Raw genomic sequence first — 26,388 nt, 5'->3', positions numbered from 1 at the left:
TATGATACATGATAACTTTAACAATTACTTATCAAGAGGTTTTTTTTCTTCAAGCAGAAAATAGTAGCCAGCTTCTCTCCATTTAAGATAAGATGAAAATCAAAATTTTCCAAACTACCAACATACATAAATTTAAATAAGGCATATTAAAGTGATGCCTGATAAATTGCTAATACATATACAAAACCAGATTCACCAGAATTCAACAGAGTCTAGCAAAGTGATAGCATCTATATATTATTTAGATGTGAAAACAATTAATTTTACATCTTTATAACAATATTAAACTCCCTTGTGATCCTTAGGTCCTATTAATGTGAAGAAAAATAAAAAGCAACATAAAGCAAAATGCAAAACTCTTCAAATATCCAACTAATAGCAATTAAATCTCCTTGACCTTCTCTCAGGTAAACTCAAAATTGTTGCAGAACCTGCTAAGTGATTTTCTCTCCTTTTTATCCCTTCCAATATAAATTCTGGATGCAAAATAAAGCTTCTCCTTGATACTCCTAGTTCCACATGTTTTCAAGAACTAGCTTTCTATGAATAATGAGGTACTGTCTTACCTGCTCTTTAAACATTGGCCCCTGTTACTCTACATCAACTACTGAAGGATTCATGGCCATTTGTAACTTGTGGTCTTTCAGGTGGCCTTATCTTGCATATCTGAATCAGCTGTAATGATGAAGAGTCAAATCCTGCCCCAATTTTCTCTCCCTCTTCCAAGAACTCATCTTTCCTCTCCCTCTGCTTATAAGTAAAATTCTATATTCAGATTTTCAAAATTTTCTGGAAATGTTAGCATCTCTCTGAGGATTTAGGGAATCATTTAAAATCCCCTATTCCTCTAAAACAAAGCCCTTAGATTATTTTCTAACATGGTATTCAAAAATCATGTTTGAGAATAAAATGTAATGTATAGTGTAAGAATAACTGAGCTCCTACCTTTACCATTCTACTGAAATGCACGAAGGTCCCCCAACCTCTTGGAGTTCCAATTGCAGTGCCTTTTTATCCTAACCCCTCTTTTCTGTCTATATATTTCTTTAAAATTATTCCATTCCATTCCCATGGCTTTATACATCATTCGTATTCTGTTGAAACCCACATTTTAAATCCAGTACTGATTTTTCCACTCAGTTCCAAAATCATGTGTCCAAATATTAAGTTAAAGCATCTGCTTGACTGTCTTCCAGACAACTCAAAATTAACATGTCCCAAAGAAAACTCAATACTTCTCCACCCAAACCTTTTTCCCCAGGTTTTCACCAACTCAGTAATGATGATGACATCTAACTTGTGATTCAATCAGAAATTGGTGGGTCATTCATAATTCTCCTTTCTTTTTTCTTTTTCACCATGCTTATCTATTATTAAGTCCTGCCTGGCTACCACCGAAATATTTGAATTGGTCTACTTCACTCCATTTCTATCACTTCTACACTAGAAGTCTAATCACATTATATTTCACTTGGAAATCCCAAAGCCCCCTAAATGCAGGGAAAGCCGCCTACTTCATCTCTCACCACCACCCAACATCCCATTCTCACCACAGAAATCATCATGTTCCTCTATCATTCTAAATCTTCTAAGGTACTGATGTTACATTTAACATAAGCTTTTCTTTGGCTCTAGCTTTAATAATCTGGCTTCTGACTACTTACCTGCCTTCATGTGGTAGCAAAATTGTCTACCATGCTCTTGTCACACTGGATTTCTTTCTATATTTAACTATACAGATCATAACAGTTTCAAGGCTTCAAACTTGTTTCCTCTGCCTATAACCCAGTTCTAGAACTTCATATTGCTGACTCCAAATTATTTATTTTCAGCTTAAATTTTGCCTTTCCAGACATATTTTATATTTAGAGCATTTTTAGGTTCACAGAAAAATTGATGAGAAGGTGCAGAGATTTCCCACTTATGGCACGTATAGCCACACATGCATAGCTTTCCTCCCATTTGTCAACATCTGCCACCAGAGTAGTGTATTTGTTACAATTAATAAGCCTGCATTGATGTATCATTATCACCCAAAACACATAATTTATATTAGGTTTCACTCTTGGTGGTGTACATTCTGTTTTTTTTAAATGTATGATGACATATATCAACCCTTACAGTATCATACAGAGTAATTTCATTGCCCTAAAAATCCTCTGTGCTTTACTGTTTCATTCTATCCTTCCCTTTTATGTCTGGCAACCACTGATCTTTTTACTATCTCCAGAGTCATATAGCTGAAATCATAGAATAGGTAGCTTTTTCAGGCAGGCTTCTTTCATTTAGTTATATGCATTTAATAGTCCTCTATGTCTTTTCATGTCTTGGTAGCTCATTTCTTTTTAGCGCTGAATAATATTACATTGTCTAGATGTACCATAGATTATTTATCCATTCATATACCCAAAGACACCTTAGTTGACTGTAAATTTTGGCAATAATGAATAAAGATGCTATAAACATTCATGTGCAGCTTTTTGCAAGGACATATGTTTTCAACTTATTTGAGAAAATACCATGGAGTGCAATGGCTGGATTATATGATAAGAATATGTTTAGTTTTCTGACAAGTATTTTATGCTTAAAAAATCGCTAAGAGGGGATCTTATGTTAAGTTTTTATCACACAAATGATGATAATACATTAAAAGGGTGGAAGGAAACTTTTGGAGGCTATGGATATGTTTATGGTATAGATTGTGGGAATGGTTTCACAGGTGTATATGTGTATGCTTATCTCCAAAATCATCAGGTCATCAGGTTGCATACATTAAATTTGCACAGCTCTTTGAGTGTCATATAATTATAGATATAGATATAGCACACACATATAAAAGACACTTCTAAACTGTCTTTTATAATGGCTCTACCATTTTGTATTCCCACTAGCAATGAATGAGAGTTCCTATAGCTCCATACCCTCCCCCAGCATTTTGTGTTGCCACTGTTTCAGATTTTGGTCATTCTAATAGGCATGTAGTGGTATCTCACTGTTGTTTTGATTTGCATTTCCCTGATGGCATATAATGTGGAACATTTTTTCATATGCTTATTTGCCAGCTATCTTCTTTGGTGAGGTATCTGCTAAGGTCTTTAGTTTATTTTTTATCAGGTGGCTTGTTTCCCTGATTATTGAATTTTAAGAGCTCTTCATATATTTTAGATAACAGTCCTTTATCAGGTATGTCTTTTCCAAGTATTTTCTCCCAGTGTGTGGCTTATCTTTTGTTTTCTAAACAGTGTCTTTCACAGAGCAGATTTTTTATTTTAATGAAGTTTAGCTAATCATTTTTTTTCTTTCACGGATTGTGCATTTGGTGCTGTATCTAAAAAGTCATCAGCAAACCCACAGTCATATAGATTTTCTCCTATATTCTAGGAATTTTATAGTTTTGCATTTTACATTTAGGTCTGTAGTCCTTTTGATATAGACATATTTCACTGCCCGCTCTCTCATTATTCATTTCCCTATTACCAGTAACTTCTATCTTCTAACATGCTTTATTCTATGTAACATACACAACCACCTGTCTGTGTGTCTATATCTATCATCTATCTATCTATCTATCTATCTATCTATCTATCTATCTATCTATCATCTATCATCTAAATCATGTATTGCATATTGCCTCTCTTTCCCACAAGAATAAAAGCTCCACTAGGAAAATTATGTGACTTATTTACTGCTTGTACCTTCAGTATACAGAACTATCGCAAGCATGTAGGACACAGTCATTAACTATAGATTAGGTAAATGAATAAATACAATTTGGAGTATCTAGTGAAAAGTATCACTTAGTTGGATTGAGCTTTTCCAAAATCCCAAACTGAAACATACCAGTCTCAGTAAAGTCAAACTAAAATAATCATCAGTGTCCTTTCAAAAAGGGGAAAGTCCCAAAGAAGGTAATTTTGATGGTTAGTGGCAATTTGGACAGCAGACTGCAGTGTTCTCTTAACGTGATGATGTATGGGAAATTTTATGAATTATGTAGTGATTTTATGAACTATATGTATATATAAGCTACCAGAACTTGTTGTTTTTTTGTTTGTTTGTTTTTATCTCTGATCAATCATGCTTGCTTGTTTTTGCACAGTGTGACTTCTGAACATTGCAAGATTTCTAATCATGGGATGAGGATTTATTTATATTCTTTATTAAGGTGAGAACATGGATTTCTACATGCCATACTGTTTTGTTTTCTTTATAAAACTTATTGTGTTTTTTTCAAATTTTTATAATTTGTAATGAGGACTTTTATAGTACCCATGCTGATGGATTTGAATACTTTTTAAGAACTCTGTTTTATGTAGGGCGAACAAACATCACTTTATGCTGAATATAAAATAGACACTGATTTTGTAAAATTGTAAGAACCTTTAGATATTATCAGTTTCATTATTACTAATAAAACCACTATCAACAATTTTAACTACAAATAATAAATACTAATGTTAATAACAATTTGTTTTGCCCTCAAAACAGTTTTTCCTACCTGTGTTTCACAGAGATAAAAGTGCCACTACTCTATTTTATAGATGGGAATAGTTCAAGCCTTGTCCTAGACTTTTGCTACTCCAGTTGAAAAAAATCAGCGATGGCCTAAATGGGTGATGGGTATTAAGGAGGGCACTTGTTGTGATGAGCACTAGGTGTTGTATGTAAGTGATGAATCATTGGATTCTACTCTTAAAACCAATATTGTACTGTGTGTTGTTGACCAACTAGAATTTAAGTAAAAGTTTGAAGAAGAAAAAAAATATATACTCATGGCTCTATTACAATCCACACTACAGTATGAAGTAGATACCTGGAGATTTACATGATCTCTTATGCCATTCACTGTCTCCTTTCAGTTGTTAGCATTCATGAGATTCTTTCAAAGAGTCACACGTTATCCTTCTACCTCCTCAGTGATATCCACATTGCAGTATACATATTAGCTCCTTAAGGAAGGTTACTTTAAAAACTAATTGGATTATAAGCATTTTCTCCCATTCCATAAATCGCCTTTCACCCTGTTGATGGTTTTCTTTGCTGTGAAAGTATCTTTTGAAGTAGTACCACTGGTCTATTTTTGCTTTTATTGCTTGTTCTTTTGTCATTAGACTCAAGAAAAGCATTGTCTACACCGGTCATAAATATTTTCCCCTAAATTTTCTTCTAGGTTTACAGTTTTAGGTCTTACATTTTAGGCTTTAATCCATCTTAAGTTGATTTTTGTGTACAGGGTATAATTGCCCATTTTCATTCTTTTGCATGTGAATATTGTTTTTCTAATACCATTTGTTGAAGAGACCATTTCTTTTCCCAGTTGTGTACCCCTGACACCCCTTTCAAAGCTCAGTTGACTATGTATGTTTGGATTTATTTCTGGGCTCTCTATTCTGTTCTAATTGTCTATATGTCTGTTTCTAAGCAAGTACCATATTGTTTTAATTACTGTAGCTTTGTAATATATTTTGAAATTAGAATGTTGATTTCTTTAGGTTTGTTCTTCATTAAAATGGTTTTGTCTCTTTGGGGTCTTTTATGGTTACATATAAATATTAAAATTGTTTTTTCTATTTTAGTAAATAATGTCATTGAAATTTTGATAGGGGTTGCACTGAATCTGGAGACTGCTTTGGGTAGTATAGACATTTTAACAATATTAAGTCTTCTAATCCATGAAGACAGAATGATTTCCATTTGTTTTTTAAATTTCTTTCATCAGTGTTTTATAGTTTTCAGTATACATAATCTTTCACCTCCTTGATTATGTTTATTTTTAAGTATTTTATTTTTTGATGCTATTGTAAAGAGGATCATTTTCTTCATTTCCTTTTTCAGATAGTTTGCTATTACAGAACACAACTGATTTTTTTTTTTACTGAAGTATAATTGACATACAATGTTATATTAGTTTCAGGTGTACAACATATTGATTCAACAATTCTCTACATCACTCAGTGCTCACCATGATAAATGTAGTTACTATCTGTCACCAAACATTATTATAATATTATTGACCAAATTTCCTACACTGTACTTCTCATCTCCATGACTATTTATTTTACATCTCTTAATCCTCTTTATCTAGTTCACCCATCCTCCTACCCACCTCCCTTTGGACAACCATCAGTTTGTTCTCTGTATTAAAGGGCCTGTGTGATATATCTAAATATCTCATATAAATTTCACTTATATGTGGAATTTAAAAAAAAAAAACAAAAGAAGAAGAAACAAAACAAAGTAACACAACTGATTTTTATATGCTCATTTTATATCTCATGAATTTACTGAATTTGTTCATTAGTTCTTTTTTTCTGAGTTTACAATTAGTTTACAATAATAATGTAGTGTATTTATTATTACATGTAAATTGTATGGTACACATTATATATGTAAAATTTATAATAACTTTATGTGTAGAACACATTTTTTTCCAGAGAGACAGTTATTAAACATTTATCAGCAAACCACTCCCTGTGCCTCACTCATATAGGGAGAGCAGGAGATTGGTCCTTTTTTTGTTAGTTTTGTTTCTACTCTTAGCACAGTTATCTCCTTTTATTGAAAAATATCCAATTTCAGAACTCTGCCTATTGGCCCTTTGTTGTTATCTACAGTGCAAAGGAGCTTGGCTTAAGGGCTACTGCAAGGAAAAGAAGGCAGTGATTACCTCTTTTCTTTACAATTAAAAGTGGCCTTTAAAGATGAATATAGTTGATGCTTGAACAACACAGGTTTGAACTTTGTGGTCCACTTATATGCAGATTTTTTACAACACATTTCTGTAAATATATTTTTGCTTCCTTATGTTTTTTTTCTAGCTTACTTTAAGAATACAGTATGTAACACAAGTAACATACAAAAATATGTTATAATTGACTGGTATGTCACTGGTAAGGTTTCCAGTCAACAGTAAGCTACTACTAGGTAAGTTTTGGGGAAGTCAAAAGTTATACGCAGATTTTCAACTGTGCAGGGGGGTCAGTGCCCCTACCCCCTATGTTGTTCAAGGGTCAACTATATGTATACACTGCATTATCTGTGCTAATAATCAAGCTGACCCAAAACATATTAGTTGTGCCTTTGAAATTGCTTTTATGAGTTTAAAAACGATTTATGTTTGTGATGTTTGAAAGAAAATGACAACTTAATTTTTTTTTCACTTTTTAAGAAACCAGTATGTACTCTGAGAACCAGAGTACCTACATTTTAAATCCAGATCTGCAACCTACGAACTTTGTTATCTGCTTAGATAACCTCTCTACTTCAGTTTCCCCATCTGTGAAATGAACATTATAATAGAATTTACTGCATAGGGTTGTTGTGATAAATAGATTAGTTAATGTGTATAAAGTATTTAAAACAGAAGGCTTGCCATTATCATTTCCACTGCTTTTACTACTACAGTTGCTGCTGCTGCACAAAGGAGTCAACATGTTTCAGGTTCTAATACTACAAGTTGTATGATCTTTAGTAAGTCACTTTTTCTGCACCAGCATGAATCTAAGGTCAGGACTCTTTTTACAGTTTACATTTAATATCTGTAAGTCAGTGAGTTCACTACTTTGTTCATTAGTTCTGTTAATATTTTTGTGGAGTCTTTTAGGTTTTCTACTTAAAAGTGCATACTATCTACAAAGATAATTTTGTTTCTTCCATTCTGATTTAAATGCCTTTTATTTTTCTTGCCTAATTTCTCTAGACTTGTAGTACAATGTTGAATAGGAGTTGCTACAGTGGGCATCCTTGCCTTGATAGAGATCTTAGAGGAAAAGCTTTAGGTTTTCAAGGTTGAGTAGAATGTCAGACATGGGCTTTTCATATATGGCTTTTATTATATTGAGGTAAATTCCTTCTATATCCAGTTTGTTAAGAGTTTTTATCATGAAAACATGTTTAATGTTGTCAGAGGATATTTCTGCAGCTATAGAATTGATATGATTTTTGTCATTCATTCTGTTAGTGCATCACATTACTTGTTTGTATATGTTGAACTATCCTTGCATTAAACCCACTTAATCATGGTGTATGATCCTTTTAATGTGTTGTTGAATTTAGTTTACTAGCATTTTGTTGAGGAATTTTTCATCAATACCCATCAGGGACAGTGGCCTGTAGTTTTCCCTTTTTGTAGTGTTTTTACCTGGTTTTGGTATCAAGAGTAATGGTGGCCTCATAAAATGAGTTTGCAAGTGTTCCTTCCTTTCCTAATTTTTGGGAAGACTTTGGGAAGAATTGGTGTTAATTCTTCTTTAAGTGTTTGTTATAATTTACCAGACAAGCCATCTGGTCCTGGACTTTCTTTGCTGGGAGGTTTTTGATTACTGATTCAAACTCCTAACTCATTATTCATCCCTTCAGATTTTCTATTTCTTCATGATGTAGTCTTGGTAGGCTGTATATTTCTAGGAATATATCCATTTTGGGGGGTTATCTAATATGTTGATGTATAACTGTTCATAGTAGTCCCTTATGATCCTTTTTTATTTCTGAAGCATCCCTTGTAAATGTCTCTTGTTCCATTTCTTATTTTGTTTGTGTTTTGTTTTCTTAGTCTAGTAAAAGGTTTTTCAAGTTTATCTTTTCAAAAAGCAAGTCAGTTTTGATTTTTTCCACTGTACTTTTTGTTCTATATTTCATTTATTTCTTCTCTAATCTTTATCACTTCTTCCTTCTGCTAGCTTTGGGCTTAGAATGTTCTTTTTCTAATTCCTTGAGTTGTAAAGTTAGGTTGTTTATTTAAGATCTTTCACCTTTTCTAATGTACATGTTTGCTGCTACAAGCTTTCCTCTTAGTACTGCTTTTACTCCATCCCATACGTTTTGGTATTTTGTGTTTTTGTTTATCTTGAGACATTTTCTAATTTCCCTTTTGATTTCTTCTTCGACCCACTGGCTGTTTAAGAGTGTGTTGTTAAATTTCCACACATTTGTGAATAAATCCATGCATGTACAGTCAACTGATCTTTAACAAAGGTACCAAAAATACACATTAGGAAATGACAGATTCTCTAATTGTGTTTTAAAAACTGGATATCCACATTCAAAAGAATGAAATTAGACACCTATTTTATACCATATACAAAAATGAGCTCAAAATGGATTAAAGACCTAAATATAAGACCTGAAAGTATGAAACTCCTAAAAGAAAATACAGGGAAAAACATCATGACATTATTCGTGACAGTAATTCCTTAGATTTATCATCAAAACAGTCAACAAAAGCAAAAACAAACAAAAAACAAAAAAACAAAAATCCAGACTACATCAAAAACTCCTACAACTCAGCAACAAAATGGCCCAAGGACTTGAATAAGCATTTCTCCAAAGAAAATATATAATGGCCAACAAACATATGAAAATATGCTTGGCAACCCTAATCATTATCCCTAATCTCCTCACGCGTGTTATCAGAAAAACAAAAGATAGTAACTGTGAGTGAGAATGTGGGGAAATTGGAACCCGTGTATATTGTTGATTTGAATGTAGGACAGTGCTAGCACTATGGAAAACAGTATGGAGATTCCTCAAAAAATTAAAAATAGAACTACCAAATGATCTAGTCTTCCCACTCCTGTGTATATATCCAAAAGAATTGATAACAGGATCTCAAAGAGACAGCTGTACTCTCACATTCACTCTAGAATTATTTGAATAGCCAAAATATGAAAACAACCTAAATGTCCATCAACAAGTGACTGGATGAAGAAAATGTGATAAATGCATACAGTGGAACACTATTTGACCTTAAAAAAGAAGGAAATCCTGTCACATGCAACTATGTGATGATTGAATCTGGAGATCATGCTAAATGAAATAAATATGTCACAGGACAAATACTACATGATTCCACTTATCTGAGACATCTAAAGTAGTCAAGCTCATAGAAACAGAGAGTATAATACTGGTTTCGGGGATAGAGGGAGGAAGAAATGGGGATTTGCTCTTCAACCGGTACTAAGTTTCAGTTATACAAGATTAACAAGTTAGAGAGATCTGCTGTACATCATGTATTAGTTAACAATACTGTACTGTGTACCTAAAAAGTTTTTAAGACCACAGATCTCATGTTAAGTGTTCTTACCATAATGAACAAAAATAATTAGTAACTAGGATTAGATGGCTAGCCTTGGAAGTGTTACCTACTCTACTAAAGAATCTCTTTGTACCTTTTTCTTGGAAAAGTACTTTTCTTGGCTTTTCAATCTTATAATACCTTTTTTAGATGTATCAAATTTTCTAAATTGTCTAAAATTTGTATTCTCCACACTATGTAGATATTTTAACAGGTGAAATCTGATTATCCCTAATACCCCTTAATGAAGAAACTGAGGTCAAATGAGATTAAGTAATATTTCAAGTTTTTATTATATCTCAGTGACAGAATTTGGGTGAGAATGCTGGTCTTCAAAGTCCCATTCCACTGCTTCTGCTTATGCCTACTAAGGAAAAATTTTGATTACTAAATTTATGTCTCTATTCACCCTTCTAACAAAGTTATCTCCAATCTAAGTTTTCTTTGGTGGCTCTACTTAAAAGGAGAAATGGAATCAGTATTATCAGGCTTTATTGGAGATAGAAAAAAAATTAATGTTCTAATCAAATCCATAGAAATACACATATTTTAATTATCAGGAAAAATATATTTGACATGTAAAATATAGAATTTCCTGGTAACAATGTTTTTTAATTTCATCATTAACATGGGTTTAAATGTCCAATAAAAATGAACTTTTTTTGCTTCATATACAGCTCATTTTTAGACCTAAATATAAAAATTCTCATGAATATACTTAGAGATAGGGTCAGTATATTTTCATGTAGACTGTAAACAAAATGTATAAATTTGGGCGCCTGGGTGGCTCAGTTGGTTAAGCGACTGCCTTCGGCTCAGGTCATGATCCTGGAGTCCCTGGATCAAGTCCTGCATCGGGCTCCCTGCTCGGCAGGGAGTCTGCTTCCCCCTCTCCCGCTCCCCCCTCTTGTGCTCTCTCTCTCTCTCAAATAAATAAATAAAATCTTTAAAAAAATGTATAAATTTAAATGAAGATTAAAACAATTTTAATTATAATAAATTGATCTCTAAATTTCAAGAGAAATAAGATTTTCTTGCAACAAATATGGATGAATGATACTTTCTTGTTACCTGCATTTAAAGTTTCTAGTTTTAAGGTAAAATGTTTTATGTAATTAGGTTTGATAGGGGTTATTTGCTACCAAAGAAGTAAGAAAAATTAAATCTATTATTGTAACACTTCTGAAGACTGTAATTATGACAAAATAAAAAGGTTAATATAAGCTACAGAAAACTAAAATGTTCTAACTTAGACATCATCACTACTAAAATATTACATTTTTTGTATTTGAAAAAAAATCTTGACAAAATTAAGCACTATCTATATATACATATAATCTCAGATATATCTGTGTGCTAATGTATATGTATATGTGTGTGCAACCTTTTTATGAATTTTTGCAGATGTACTTCATAAAATATTCATGATGCATGGATATCCTATGACAAGGCCCTTAATTAAAAAAATTAAAAGTATTGTTATTGGTCCATATAGATCCAGGAACTTTCATTATATATTTATATATAAAACAATCATATAGAATAATTATTGGAATAAAATTGGCTTCAAATTCCTAAGTTCTAGAGTCAATAAATTATTTTCTTTTCACTAAATTGAAATGATTTTTGTATTACATAGACACTACTGTGAAAGAAAACATTTGCAGTAGAGACATTGTTTAGAAAGAGTGAAGTAATAGTCAATACCCAAGGTATATCAAGTTCTAAATTTAGAAATAGAGGTGTAGTTCTGGAGTTAGAAATTTTTATTCCATTAACACTGGCTATAAACTCATCCCCAAAGGCAATCCTTAATTCCATCTCTATAATGCTCTATCATGTAGAGAATGTTATAAGAAAAGAAGATGCTAAACAGCATAGAGATAATTGAAAACATGAGCATGGGAAAACTAAAAAGGAAAGATATACATCAAAAGGAAATCTTAAATGTCCTACTGAAAGTACAACAGAACCTTGTCAATGAAGACTATTCAAGGTTTTATTATTTAAGGTCTTATGATACATACTGAATTTTAATTTTGATGAATTTTTATAATGTTTAATAGCAGGAGGGCATATGAGAAACTATCATTTAGCTCATATGTGATCCTTGTGTGCTGGGCATTCAAATTTCATCAAATAATTCTCCGTCCAATCTTTGTGGACTATGCATTAGCTTTTGCAGTAAGTTAAAATGTCTTTAAATTATCATCAATTCAGTCTTCTAGATTTAGAAACATTTCTTATTATTGGTACTACAAATATTAATTTAAAATGGTGAACTTATTTGCATGGAAAAATTTAATAGATTTTCCATTCTGGCTGTAATTAATTCATGTAACTATGCAGAGTAGAGATGGTCACATCATCTACCCCATAAATATCTTGTATATTCTACAGAAAGTAGAAGTAGCAGAGATATTAATAAATCTAGATTTTATTACTAGACAATTGTCAGAATTTATGTTCCACTAATGAAAGGGGATTGACTCATATTATCAGCCATTCTTCAATTGCATATATAATTAAATTTCCTAAAAAAAAAAAAAAATGCATGAGTTCCCTTTATCCACCCAAGTACTAATTAAACTTTATTTATGCTTTTTGGTAGGATATATGTCACATGGAGAAAAACAGAATTATTTAGATTCTAATTGTTATTCTATATTTTAATATTTCTATTTCTCACATTATTATACCATACAATAAGTATTAAATTATCAAAAGACTGCATTCAGTAATAAAACAAAATATTTTTTCTCTATTTATTCAATGTTGAACTTAATGTGAATCATTAAATAGTATTATTATGTATGAAAACAAAATTTCACATTCTGGAGGTGTGAATAAACGTCATAATCTAGTTATTTGAAAAGCCCATTTATTTGTGCATTATTAATTGAGTGGTAGTAAAAATTTAGGAAATCTGTTTTTATATCTATGATCCTAATTCCATATCAGAAACAAATAATAATAATAAAATAAAGTTTAAAAATTAAAAAACTATTAGATATATTTAAAATATAAATCACTACTTGTGCATGTATTCAATTTTATTTCTAGGAGGTATCAAGTACGATTAATGAAAAAGGCAAATAGCAATCACTGAAAAGAGACAGAAAAGTTAGAAGTCATCTACTAAGTGAGAAGACATAGATCACATTACTGTACAACCAGGAAAATTCTGTAAAAGCAATGGCAAAATCCAAAAAATATTTCAATATTATAATCATATTTCAAATCACTAATGAAATGCTTAATCTAAGAAATCTTTCTAAATTGAAATAACAGCAATAGCAAAATCAACTAATATTTATTGGCCACTATTTGCTAAACACTTTTCTTGCATTGTCATTTAATCTTCATAAAAATCCAAATATGTCATCTCTGTTTAACTAAAGCATAGAGAGGTTAAGTAACAGGAGTAAATTTTCACACTTAATGGTAAAACCAAGATTTCAATCTGAATTCAATCTGAATTTAAATCTCACTGGACACGAGGATTTAGACCATGATTTTGTGGCTTAATTGTTCTGAGATTTGGGGGAATTTTCTTTAACACCTCAGCCTCAGTTTCTTCATAGCATCATTTCTGTTATCTGCAAAAATGTATAGTTATGTTAAAATTACATCATATGTGTAAAGTTCCCACTATATAATTTCTTAAGAAAGGCAATTGTTCAATGCATAATTGCTTGGCTCCATTAGTCTCAAAGGAATCTGTCCTGCTACTACTCTTCCCACTCCCTATATCCTTTAGTGTGTCTCTTCATAAATATTGCACTCTAATTAGTAAGTTACATGAAGTGTATTTGCAGGAATATACTACAGAGAACAAAAATATGGAAACTGAAAACTTGCATTTGAATCCTAGCTCATCCATTATGTAATCATGAAGGAGGGACAAGAAAAAGAATATAAAACACTGAACCCAAAGCAGAATGGAAAAATACCATCTCACATCCAAATGGCACTGATTCTAAAAAGCATGATAAAAAAATGAATTATGACTGAAGAAAAGGTAAAGGTAAAGATTCATCTATTTATCTCTCTACAATATTATTAAGGAGTCAGCTCTAACAGGATATTTTCCAGAATATCTCATGTTTTCCCCTTATCTTTATATGTCATCAAGAAGTACTTTTATAATTCCTATTTTTTTTACATTTCAATTAATCAGTTTACATTGCCTTAAATTCTACTAAGAATTGAATAGAATAAGGGAAAACTTATGTATCTAGTGTCATATAAATCATATAATGGTGAGTATAGATATAAAGGCCACTAGAAAACTGTTTCATGTATGATTTCTGAAAGTAGTGAATATTAATAACAGGCTAAATTGTTTTTGCATTTTTTTACTTTAACACTGATATATTTTTTAAAGATTTATTTATTTTAGAGATAGAGCACACCCATACACGCAAACAAGGGGAAGGGCAGAGGGAGAGGGGAGAGAATCCGAAGCAGACTTTCCACTGAGCCCAGAGCCCCACCTGAGGCTCAATCCAAGGACCCTGAGATTATGACCTGAACTAAAATCAAGAGTCCGCCACTCAACTGAGCCATCCAGGTGCCTCAGCATTGATATTTTCAAAACAGTCACACTCATATCCATAAAAGGAGATTTCAATGAATGATAGTTGGAGGTCAAATGACATATACTTATAAATCCACATAAATTCATGCTGATACATTATTGAAATACCCTAGTCTAAATTAGAGGGACTTTAGGCTGGTTAACTAGTCATCAGGAGAGTGGAGTTTAAGTTTAAAGTTAATCTAGACAAGTAATTTGAATATTATTGGACTTCGGTTTTCTTTTTTTTCCTTTTTCTTTAAGATTTTATTTATTTGAGAGAGTGAGAGAGAGAGAGAGAGAGCACGAGCAAGCATGAGCAGGGGGGAGGGGCAGAGGGAGAAGCAGACTCCCTGCTGAGCAGAGAGCCCAATGCGGGGCTCCATCTCAGGACCCAGGAATCACAACCTGAGGTGAAGGCAGACGCTTAACCAACTGAGCCACCCAGGTGCCTCTGGGCTTCAGGTTTTCTTAGTAGTATAAAGGCACTGAAAGAAATTTTAATTTCCCAATAAATTAAATTGTATGGTTTTAAAACTCATTAATAAACTGAAAACAAATATTTTTAATAAATGGCAAGTCATATAGACCAAAGTCAATCCTGCACTGTATGTGCTATTTTAATCCATAGTAATATAAAATATTACATGCCAGAGATATAAACAAAGAAAGAAAAGTGCTTATAATTCTTCATAATATCCATGTCAAACACTGGGAATTATAAAACAATAAGAAACACATTATTTCTGAAAAAGAAATGTTTCAAATACCGGATACTCAGATACTCTGCTGCTCTGACATTTTAGAAAACTGATACCCAAGATTTTATTTTTAAATGCCAGCATGCTATGTGAACCAGTTATATGCATTCAAAAAAAAAAAAATGGAATTTAGCTTATCTTAAAGCAGAGCATAATGAAATAATTGCAAGTTAAAATTAAATTAAGAGGAGCCTATGATTGTCTCATTTTACTACAAATATAGGGAAATATATTTTTCATCCATATAATTTTATTACCTTAAAATATTTTCTAATCAGATGGTTTTACTCTTATTCAAATACATGTTTTTTAATGCATTTTGTCTTCTCATTGTGAAGGCTATACATTTGAGGGCAATAGAAAGAAAGTCAGAAGTCAGGTGTTACATTATAGAAAAATAACTAATAAACTAAATTTCCTGTAGTAAATTCAACTATTTACAATGAGAAATATTAACAATTCTAAGAAATTTTAATGATAGTCACTAAAATCTCAATCTAAAAAATTGTATGTTTGATTTGAAAAATAAACTAGATTTCAATATTATGCTTCTAAAGTTTTATGAAATTAAGATAAAATTTATGATGGATTTAACACACAGGAGTCATTATACACAGAAATACTTACTAAATAATTACTACATTGAACTTTTATTGTAAAAGGATATGAAACTAGTATTTTGTTCCACTTTTATGCAATGTAACTTTCATTAAAACTGATGGCATATGCAATGAAAAACATGCAAAATTTAGATGATTCTATGTAAATACAGAGTATGTATGTAAGTATATGTTTGTGTATGTCCATGTGAATGCATGTGTACATATATGTGTTCTATTTCAGAAATGCTACATTATAATTTTAGGTTGATTCCTTGGAATTCTTTATTCTAGACATATATAAGCTTCTCTAAAAAATTAAAAGCATATTTAAATCGACTTCTGAGTGTGGGGGTAAACCCTGGCAGTAAGATAGTAAGCTCTTACAGAGTAGATAAACCCATCACTCCAATATAAGATAGAATTACTCAGAATAAATTGTGTTTAAGCACTGTCCATAACTTCTTTAGAAAACCATGATGTGACAAGTTTAACCTCATTCATTTCTGCAGTCTAGTTACTTTTCTCAGGATACGTGTGTTGAAATAATTCAAGACAAGTTGACAAACTAGGAAGTCTAACAAACTTTAAAAATACTTGATGTAAAATTCTCTCTCTCCCTCTGTGTGTGTGTGTGTTTCTAGCTCTCTCTCCAACCCCCATTGTTCTTTCTTTATTTATAATAGTTGTTATGGAATTATGGATTGGTAAAGACAGGCAATGTCTTTGGGTAGTTTGCTATGCTTAGCAAATTAGAACCTTGAACTCCAAAAGAATGAGGGTGACATATCTGAATCCCAGGAGCACATTCTGGTTTTCCCTACAATTATCAAATATAGTTTGATGTAAACAAATAATCCAAAACTCATGAAAAATAGACACATTATATACCTCCATATTATTTCATATAAATGTTATGTTTCATACTAAACAATAAGCAGCCTATTATAAGTATTTTCCATATCAATAAAAACATATCATAAAATTTTATGAATAAAAATTAAAAATAATTATACAATAACAGATTTTAAAAACTGTAGATTAATACCAAAAGATCATTGGTATTGACATTTTAAGATTTTATTTATTTATTTGAGAGAGAGAGAATGAGAGACAGAGAGCATGAAAGGGAGGAGGGTCAGAGGGAGAAGCAGACTCCCTGCTGAGCAGGGAGCCCGATGCGGGACTCGATCCCGGGACTCCAGGATCATGACCTGAGCCGAAGGCAGTCGCTTAACCAACTGAGCCACCCAGGCGCCCCTTGGTATTGACATTTTAAAATAAAAGAATCAGTAATGGAGAAATAAAAGTTTGAAATGAAAGGACAGTCACTACCAATAACATATGTTTCAGTTCACCAGGGAAATATGATTCTACTCTTTTATGCAACTAATAAAAGTATCTTAAAAATATAAAGCAAAAATTGACTGAATTAAAAGGAGACAGATCCAACATCCTATTGGGAAAATTTAATTCATCTCTCTCTGGAAATGATAGACAATAAATATCAGTAAGAATTTTGAAAATTCAATATAATGAACACCTAAATATACTAGATAAATATATAACTTTATACCTAATAACTAAGAAAATATATGCCTTTTTCTCCAGTTTGCAAGGTCCACTTATGAAAACTGATCTCATTCAAAGCTCTAAAGCAAGACTCAAAAAATGAAAAAAAAAATCTGGTCACAAATTAAGTTAAAAATCAAGAGTACATATAATTTAGGAAGATTCTAATTGTTCGGAAATTAATAACTGTACTTATATAAATCAAGGAATAACATTTTTATTTTTATTTTTATTTTTTTAAAGATTTTATTTATTTGAGAGAGAGAGAGAGAGTGAGCACGGGAGGGGGGAGCGGGAGAGGGAGAAGCAGACTCCCTGCTGAGCAGGGAGCCCGATGCGGGACTCGATCCTGGGACTCCAGGATCATGACCTGAGCTGAAGGCAGTTGCCCAACCAACTGAGCCACCCAGGCGCCCAACATATTTTTAATAAAAGCAGAAAGAAAAAGTAATGACAAAACTGTATAATAAAACTGGCAGTAGAGGGGCGCCTGGGTGGCCCAGTCAGTTAAGCATCTGACTTTGGCTCAGGTCATGATCTCAGGGTCCTGGGATGGAGCCCAGTGTTGGGCTCTGCTATTGGCAGAGATTCTGCTTCTCCCTCTCTCTCTGCACCGCCCCCCACTCCCCACCACCCCGCCCCCCTTGCTCATGCTCTTTCTCTCTCAAATAAATAAATAAAACCTTTTTAAAAATTGCAGTAGAGACTTTTTTAAAAAAAGATTTGAGACTTTCTACAATGCAACTTAACAAATTAGAAAAACTGAAACATAGTGTAATTAAATATCAAAGAATAAAAAGAAATTACAAATACATTTAAAAATATAGATTCAACTTATCAACAAAAGTGAGCTTCTTAAAAATATAAGATTCATAAGGCTTTAAGATTTACAAACTAACATTGATGAAGAAAGAGAAAAGGCAAAAAACAGACCATATTAGGAAAGTAAAACATGTATGAAAACAATGGACACCAGTATTTTAAAACTGTGAAATCTTTATCCCAATAAATTTGAAAACTTTTACTTCTCAAGAAGATAAAATATTTGTCAAAGCTGACTCAAAACAGAAAAACCTTAATATTACTCTAATCATGACAAAACCTGATATGATTTTTAAAAATCATCCTACAAAAAAGGGCAGGTCCAAGTAGTATTACCTACTAACATTCAAGGAACAAATAAATTTACCACAATTATTATAACGTCCAGAAAGAGAACATATCTATATTACTTTACCAAAATCCTAAACTTGGTACCAACTCTAATAAAGACAACATTATAAATAGAATTATAAGCAAATCTCACATTAAACATAGATGCAAATATCTTAAATATCCTAAGCCTAATTAAGAACAAATTAAGGTGATAATACACCTTGAATAATTTAAACTTTAAACTTTCCACAGGAATTTATTTTTTAGTATTTTTTAGTATTACAAAATAATTAATATAAACTAACTTGTGCATGAGAAAATCAAGTAATCATCCCAATCATCCCCAAAGTTACAAAAATGGGGATTAAGGAATCACAATCTGTTTATTATTGTCAAAAAAAATCTTACCAAGAAAAGCAGAAAATAAAATGTTCTTAACCTGACAATCCTTAACTATTGTAAAACTTGAAACAAATACAAAACATGAAATATTTAAAGTATTTATTCTATGACCAGAAACAAGTAAAAGGCATCCATTCTTACTGATGTTATTTCATATTCTTCTGGAGATAATGTCTAGTGCAATAAATCAAGTAAAGAAAATAGATAAGGAGATAGGAAAAAATAAGTCAGATCCTTTATTTTTATAGATGATATAGAAAAAAGAATCTTCAAGTAGACTGTAAAAATTGTAGATTATAGAAAATTATTAAAATTAACAATAGAACTTTTTTAAAAAGATTTTATTTATTTATTTATTTGACAGAGAGAAAGACAGCGAGAGAGGGAACACAAGCAGGGGGAGCGGGAGAGGGAGTAGCAGGCTTCCTGCTGAGCAAAGAGATCAATGCGGGTGCTTGATCCCAGGACCCTGGGATCACGACCCGAGCCGAAGGCAGACACTTAACGACTGAGCCACCCAGGCGCCCTGACAATGGAACATTTGTATACAAATTAATATTTGAAATTTTACTACACTTTCATATTAAAACTACAAGCATTTCTAATAACTAATTAAAATATATCACTTAACCTAGCACCAAAAATTCTAATGTACCTAAGGAGTAAAATCTAAGAAAACGTGGGCAAAATTTCTACAGGAAAAAAAAGCATGTATAATATTTATATATAATTTATACATTTTATGTATAATTTGTATTTAGTATACATAAAACTCACTGATATGTATTGAAAGAGATATTAATAAATCAAGAGATATCACATACTCCTAAATTAGAAACAGTACAAGATCCCACATTTATCAAAAATGATATATAAAATCAATTTAATTCTAATCAAAATCCCAATAGGATTTGGTGGAAATTAATAAACATATTATAAATTTTAAGTGGTAAAAGGCCAAGAATAGTCAAGGAATTCCCAAAGAGCAAGATTTACCTGCCAGATAACTATCAAGTATTATTTCCAAAGATGCCATAATTATCACAGTGTCCTATGACAGGGCTTTAAACTAATCAATGATATTTCCAACACATATGACTGCACAATTTAGGACTGAGATTATATATAGGATTCCTATAAACTTACAAAAAACCAAAGTATCCAGAAGATAAATGGACATACATAGAGGCAATTTACAGAAAAGGAAATATGAAAGCCCCAAAATTATAGTATATCATGTATTTAGGTGTCAAACACATATAACTTAAAATATAGTTTTCAGGAATTCACACATATTGATGACATTCTAAACACAGACAAAAGATAAAACAAAATTGAGGCTAGCAGTCCTTTAGAAAAGAGGGAAAAAAACATAGGAGAGAGAAGAGGGGATTGGTTTTTGTCATGGAAAGTCCACTAGGGACTCTATGAAGACCGGAAAATTTTATATTGAAGCTGATTTGTGGGCTCAGAGATATTTTTTTCTTTTTCCTTATGTGTCACATACACGTTTCATATATGTTTTAATGATATATTTCATATAAAACTGCACAATTTAAGGAACACCATGGTAAATTATATATATATTAAAAAAGTTAAAAAGATGAAAATGCAATATAAAAAGTTTCCAGAGAGAGCTTGCTTCAGCAGCACATAACATTAAAACTGGAATGACCCAGAGATTAGCATGGCCCCTGCACAGGGATGACAAAAAATGTTTCCAGAGAGAATAAACATCTTCACTCATAGCAAACACAATAGTATCACAAGATTATCTAAGAAGGAATAAAAATCTGACTGACATCAGACTTACCTGGCAGAATTCTCTAGAGGTCAATAAATCAGTATTAACAAAAATAGTCAGAACCTAGATTCATACTCAACCACAGTAGTATATACTACTAAGAGCTAAATAAAAACATTTTCAGAAATGTAAGCACTCAAAGTCTACTACCCAATGACCTTCTAAGGGTGAATTACTATTAAATGTATTCTTGCACACTAATAAATTCATCAATGAAGAATCATGAAATATAATAATGATGAGAAAGAAAGCTGGCAAAATGTATAGTTAATTCTAATAATTAACGAAAAACAAAACCCAACAAAACAAAATTGAGCCTTTCTCTGATTTTTTGTTCTGAATGGCAATAAGTTTGATTCAAGAAAGAGTTAGGTGATCCCATTTTAGTCTATGGCACAAGATGTATTTTTCACTTCAGGTTCTACCAGAGTCTTTCACTGGTGATATAGGAATATTGTTCAAATTAAACACACACATCTCTATGTAGATACCAACTGTGTCTGTGTGTCTGTATGCATACACTGTACATCCAACAAATCCTAAAGAGAAGAGAGCATAAGTTGAACACACTGTATACTTTACACAAAGGTGCTCCGGTTAAGCTTCAGTAAGTATAAGCAATATTTTTAATATTTGGTATCTAAATGCCACATGGGAAGATGAAGAAGGGCTCTGCTGATCAAATTCTATACCATCATTTTAATCATCCTCTCTCCTGCTTGGCTTTAGTATACAAAGGTAGATTATTAACAAAGTTTTGACTGTTGTGCTCACACATAAGATCACAACTGCGGTTAAAAAGAATAAGAATCATTGTGGGAATCAAAATGTGCACATCTGGAACCTCAGAGGGCAAAGATCTATTTATGGGTAGAGGTACATAGATTACTATCCTGAGATGAAGAATTTTCTCCTCGAGGAATTAGAATAAAGAACTTTATTTTTTTCAGAAATTTTGAAGTATTATTTTGAGAATTCAGGCCTTTTCTAGGGCCAAGTAAGATGTATCTCACATCAAACTTATCTCACATTTGGCTTTCAGCATTAAGGGGAAGATAAAGTCTAGCAAGTCCATTGTGTGAGATTTCCTTTGAAGTATTAGGTATCGATAAATGGAAACCTGAATTATATTTCTAGATGGTTTTTCTTTAATTCTTTCCCTCATGAAATGCTAGGGGTCTGTTATTTAAGACTGCAACATGAAAATAAGAGCCGAAAATATATTCTGGTTGTTTCTGGAGCAATGAAGTTTAACTAAGACCCAGTTTATGAAAAATTTGATGGATAAAAATGGTGAGAAAGAACATAAAGCACACTTTTCATTGAAATTCTGAAGGCTGAGGGAATGTGCCAACTAGAAGCAAATTCATACTATAGAATAAATGTTGCTGAATATCTGCTTATATATGTGTATCTTGTAAATATAATATTGCTGCCATGCAACTATGGAGATGTTTAATAAAAAATCATTTCACCTGGAAGAGGACTAAGTATGGAGCTGCTGCAGATAGAGGCTAGGGGGTAAATTGACACAAAGAAAGAGGTTATGAAATTTAAATGTGAGGTGAGAAGAAGGAAAGTTCTCTTCTACCATCAGCCTTTGCCATGTTTTCTATTGACATTTCTTTTCAAATTCTTGCCAAAATTAATTTAAATTGATACGTGATTTCCATATCTACTGATCTATGCATGTAATGCTTACTGGTCATAACCTTATAGAAGAGGAAGGGCCAGTGGCAGAATACATTAATTCTGAGAAATGTGCTCTAGAAAAATTTTCCAGGGGCACCTGGGTGGCTCAGTCGGTTAAATGTCATCTGCCTTCAGCTCAGGTCATGATCCCAGGGTCCTGGGATCAAGACCCACGTTGGGCTCCCTGCTTAGTGGGGAGCCTGCTTCTCCCTCTCCCTCCACCTGTCGCTCGCTCTGCTTGTGCTCACTCTCTCGCTCTCCCCCAAATAATAAAATCTTAAAAAAATTTTTTTTCCAATTTTTCTCTGGCCATGATATCACCACTACTGTTGATTACGCCATAAAGAAATCCACTCTGCAAGTCCAGCAACTCTCCGTTTATGACCCCTGCTATATCTACCCTGCTCTATTCCTATCTTGAAGAAAGGGCATGGTTCTCTGTATATCCAAAGGATGAGTCTTCATTCCTCATGGTTCTCACCAGGAGACAGCATCTTAAACTCTGCTACGCTAGTCCTTTGACACTGATTCCAATTTAGAATTTTTCAAAAATAGGATGCTTTTATGCTTTTTGATTCAGTGATGCTGCCAGAATTTGTTTCTGCCACTAATCCCAGAAGAAAGAAAAGGACAGCGTTACCACTTATTTCTCATTTCTATTCTGACATATATGCCCAGGGGCATATCACTCTCCCCCCTCACTGGAATTGCTTATGACTTTATACTTCCATAAAATCTGGATTGATATAGCAGAAGATGTCTACTCTTGTAGTCCAAATGTTTGCTTCATATTCTGCTCTATTTTTCATTATGATTAAGAGAAGGGATATCCATTTTCTTCAGCTGAAAATCCTTTATCCCCAGTGTTTGAGCCATTTACAAAATTCAGTGGGGGAAAAAAAGTACATTTCTCATGCAAATTTTATAAAATATTTATAAAATATTTCCTTTACACACACACATATATATATATTTACACATATATATGTGTGTGTGTGTGTGTGTGTGTGTAAAGGAAGTCCAGTCTATTTTTGTCAGGAAATATCTTGTATTAGGTATATATTCAAATTAGCTTAGATCAATAAAAATGACAATTATTGGAAGGGTTTAGAGATATTGTTCAGAACTCAAGGACAGAAATGTAGCAAGAATCCATGAGACTCTGGATCCAGGAAAGAGAATGATGAGAACTCAGGCTATAATATGATGACAGCTTTGAGAAACTATAGTTTGGAGAGTAGAACCTCAACACTGCATCATGAATAGGTCAGTTCCTAGTGAACTAGAAAATAATACATAACTGAGGTGAATATGTCATACAGGATATCATATTAGATGAAAGGATAGAAATAAGACTATCTTTTAATCATCAAGAATGTTCTCTCACCACTCCTATATAAAGATTTCCTTGTTATACATATAATAAAGGATTGATAGTTAATGCCCAAACTATCTACACATACACATACACACCCCTACATATAACTAATTGACTGGGTTATTCATTTTTCAGCTCACTGATTTTGCATCATAAATTCAGTCTGCATTTTTTTCTGTAGCTTTTGCTTCAATAAAGTTGAAAGTTGCTTGGATTTTCTTGTTTTAAGTTCCTATATAACTTTGATACTGTAGGCTTTCCAAGTACTACAAGACATGAAATACATTATTTTTCCTCAAAAAAATGCTTCATGTTTGACATTGTCACATAGGTTTGATGGCTAAGTCACTTACTATTGTACTTTGTACTTCAGGTTAAGGGAATTTAAGTTATTTCTGTAGAAGTGGTGACAGTCATTCTGTAATGGTTCTTGAAACCTGATGAAACCACCTATGTGACAAAAATGAGGTCCAAGTGAAGTTAACCTATTTTGATAACTGGGGGGGAAAGGAGGATGGCTAAGTAGATAAAGCATTATTAATATAGTTCTAAGTTAGGGCTCAATTTCACAAGAGATGGCAGAAATCCAAAACCACTACTCTGTGAGTTTACAGAGTAAAGTTTTCTAAAGTTTCTTCATGAAGTACACAAAAAGTTTGCCTCCCAAGGAGAAGGTATTAACCTAAGGCCCATAAAAAATTCAAAACTTATATGCAAGTTTTGTAGACATTTGCATTATTTTTTTACACAAAATTTGGATTCATTAAGAAAGTGATAGTCCAGAGTTTATATGAAAGCAATTCTAAAGAAACATTATTTATAGGACTTCATCAAGATAAAAATCTTTTGCACAGCAAAGAAAACAGTCAACAAAACCAAAAGGCAACCAACAGAATGGGAGAAGATATTTGCAAATGACATATCAGATAAAGGACTAGTATCCAAAATCTATAAAGAACTTATCAAACTCAACATCCAAAGAACAAATAATCCAATCAAGAAATGGTCAGAAGACATGAACAGACATTTCTGCAAAGACGACTTCCAAATGGCCAACAGACACATGAAAAAGTGTTCGACATCACTCGGCATCAGGGAAATCCAAATCAAAACCTCAATGAAATACCACCTCAAACCAGTCAGAATAGCTAAAATTAACAAGTCAGGAAATGACAGATGTTGGCGGGATGCGGAGAAAGGGGAACCCTCCTACACTGTTGGTGGGAATGCAAGCTAGTGCAGCCACTCTGGAAAACAGTATGGAGGTTCCTCAAAAAGTTGAAAATAGAGCTACCATATGACCCAGCAATTGCACTACTGGGTATTTACCTCTAAGTTACAAATGTAGTGATCCGAAGGGGTACGTGCACCCCAATGTTTATAGCAGCAATGTCCACAATAGCCAAACTATGGAAAGAGCCTAGATGTCCATCAACAGATGAATGGATAAAGAAGATGTGGTGTATATAGACAATGGATATTATGAAGCCATCAAAAAGAATGAAATCTTGCCATTTGCAACGACATGGATGGAACTAGAGGGTATTATGCTAAGCAAAATAAGTCAATTAGAGAAAGACAAGTATCATATGATCTCACTGATATGAGGAATCTGAGAAACAAGACAGAGGATCAGAGGGGAAGGGAGGGAAAAATGAAACAAGATGAAACCAGAGAGGCAGACAAACCGTAAGAGACTCTTAATCTCAGGAAACAAACTGAGGGTTGCTGGAGTGGAGGGGGGTGGGAGGGATGGGGTGGCTGGGTGATGGACACTGGGGAGGGTATGTACTATGGTGAGTGCTGTAAATTGTGTAAGACTGATGAATCACAGACCTGTATCCCTGAAACAAGTAATACATTATATGTTAAAAAAAAAAAAAAAAGAAAGAAAGAAACATTATTTAAATTCCCTTGGCCTTTGTCAGATGATGAAGGAATAACTTGCTAAATCCTGGATTATTCTCTTTTAAAATAAGAGGGGAGAAATCATTTTAAGATAAAGAAATGCTCAGAATCTTATTAATAATGTGGAATATCCATCTCTCTCTGCTGGTCTTTTTTCAGTAATTTCAGTATTTTTGCATTGTGCTCTTTCAGAATTATTTTTAATCCATCAGACAATTCATTCGAAGTTTCACTGGACAGAAGAATTCTGGTGTTTTGATCATTCAATATGGCATCTGGAGAGATCTAATAATTTCTAAAAAAGCACAGCTTCCATATCAAGCTTTTCTTTGTTAAATGATTTAAATAATCCTTGTTCCTTCAGCCTAATCTGGAGCATAACACATGATAAAAACAAAATTGCCTGTGGACATAAAGTATATTATGTTACAAATGAAAAATATTTTTAGGAGAAAATGGGGGGGGG

At 32.6% G+C, this 26,388-nt stretch overlaps 1 non-coding gene across 1 annotated transcript; it reads left to right on the top strand.

Moving 5' to 3' along the window:
• The first annotated feature begins 20,778 nt into the window (after positions 1-20,778).
• Positions 20,779-20,881, top strand: LOC118018294. Its single transcript, XR_004681369.1, has one exon. It is a non-coding gene; the product is annotated as a U6 spliceosomal RNA (small nuclear RNA).
• The last annotated feature ends 5,507 nt before the right edge of the window (positions 20,882-26,388 follow it).

This window comes from Mirounga leonina, unplaced genomic scaffold (genome assembly GCF_011800145.1).
Source record: "Mirounga leonina isolate KUSES-001 unplaced genomic scaffold, KU_Mleo_1.0 Mir_170, whole genome shotgun sequence".
NCBI classification, from domain to species: domain Eukaryota; kingdom Metazoa; phylum Chordata; class Mammalia; order Carnivora; family Phocidae; genus Mirounga; species Mirounga leonina.
Note: the sequence above shows the minus strand (reverse complement) of the source record. Positions and strands in the feature narration are given on the sequence as shown.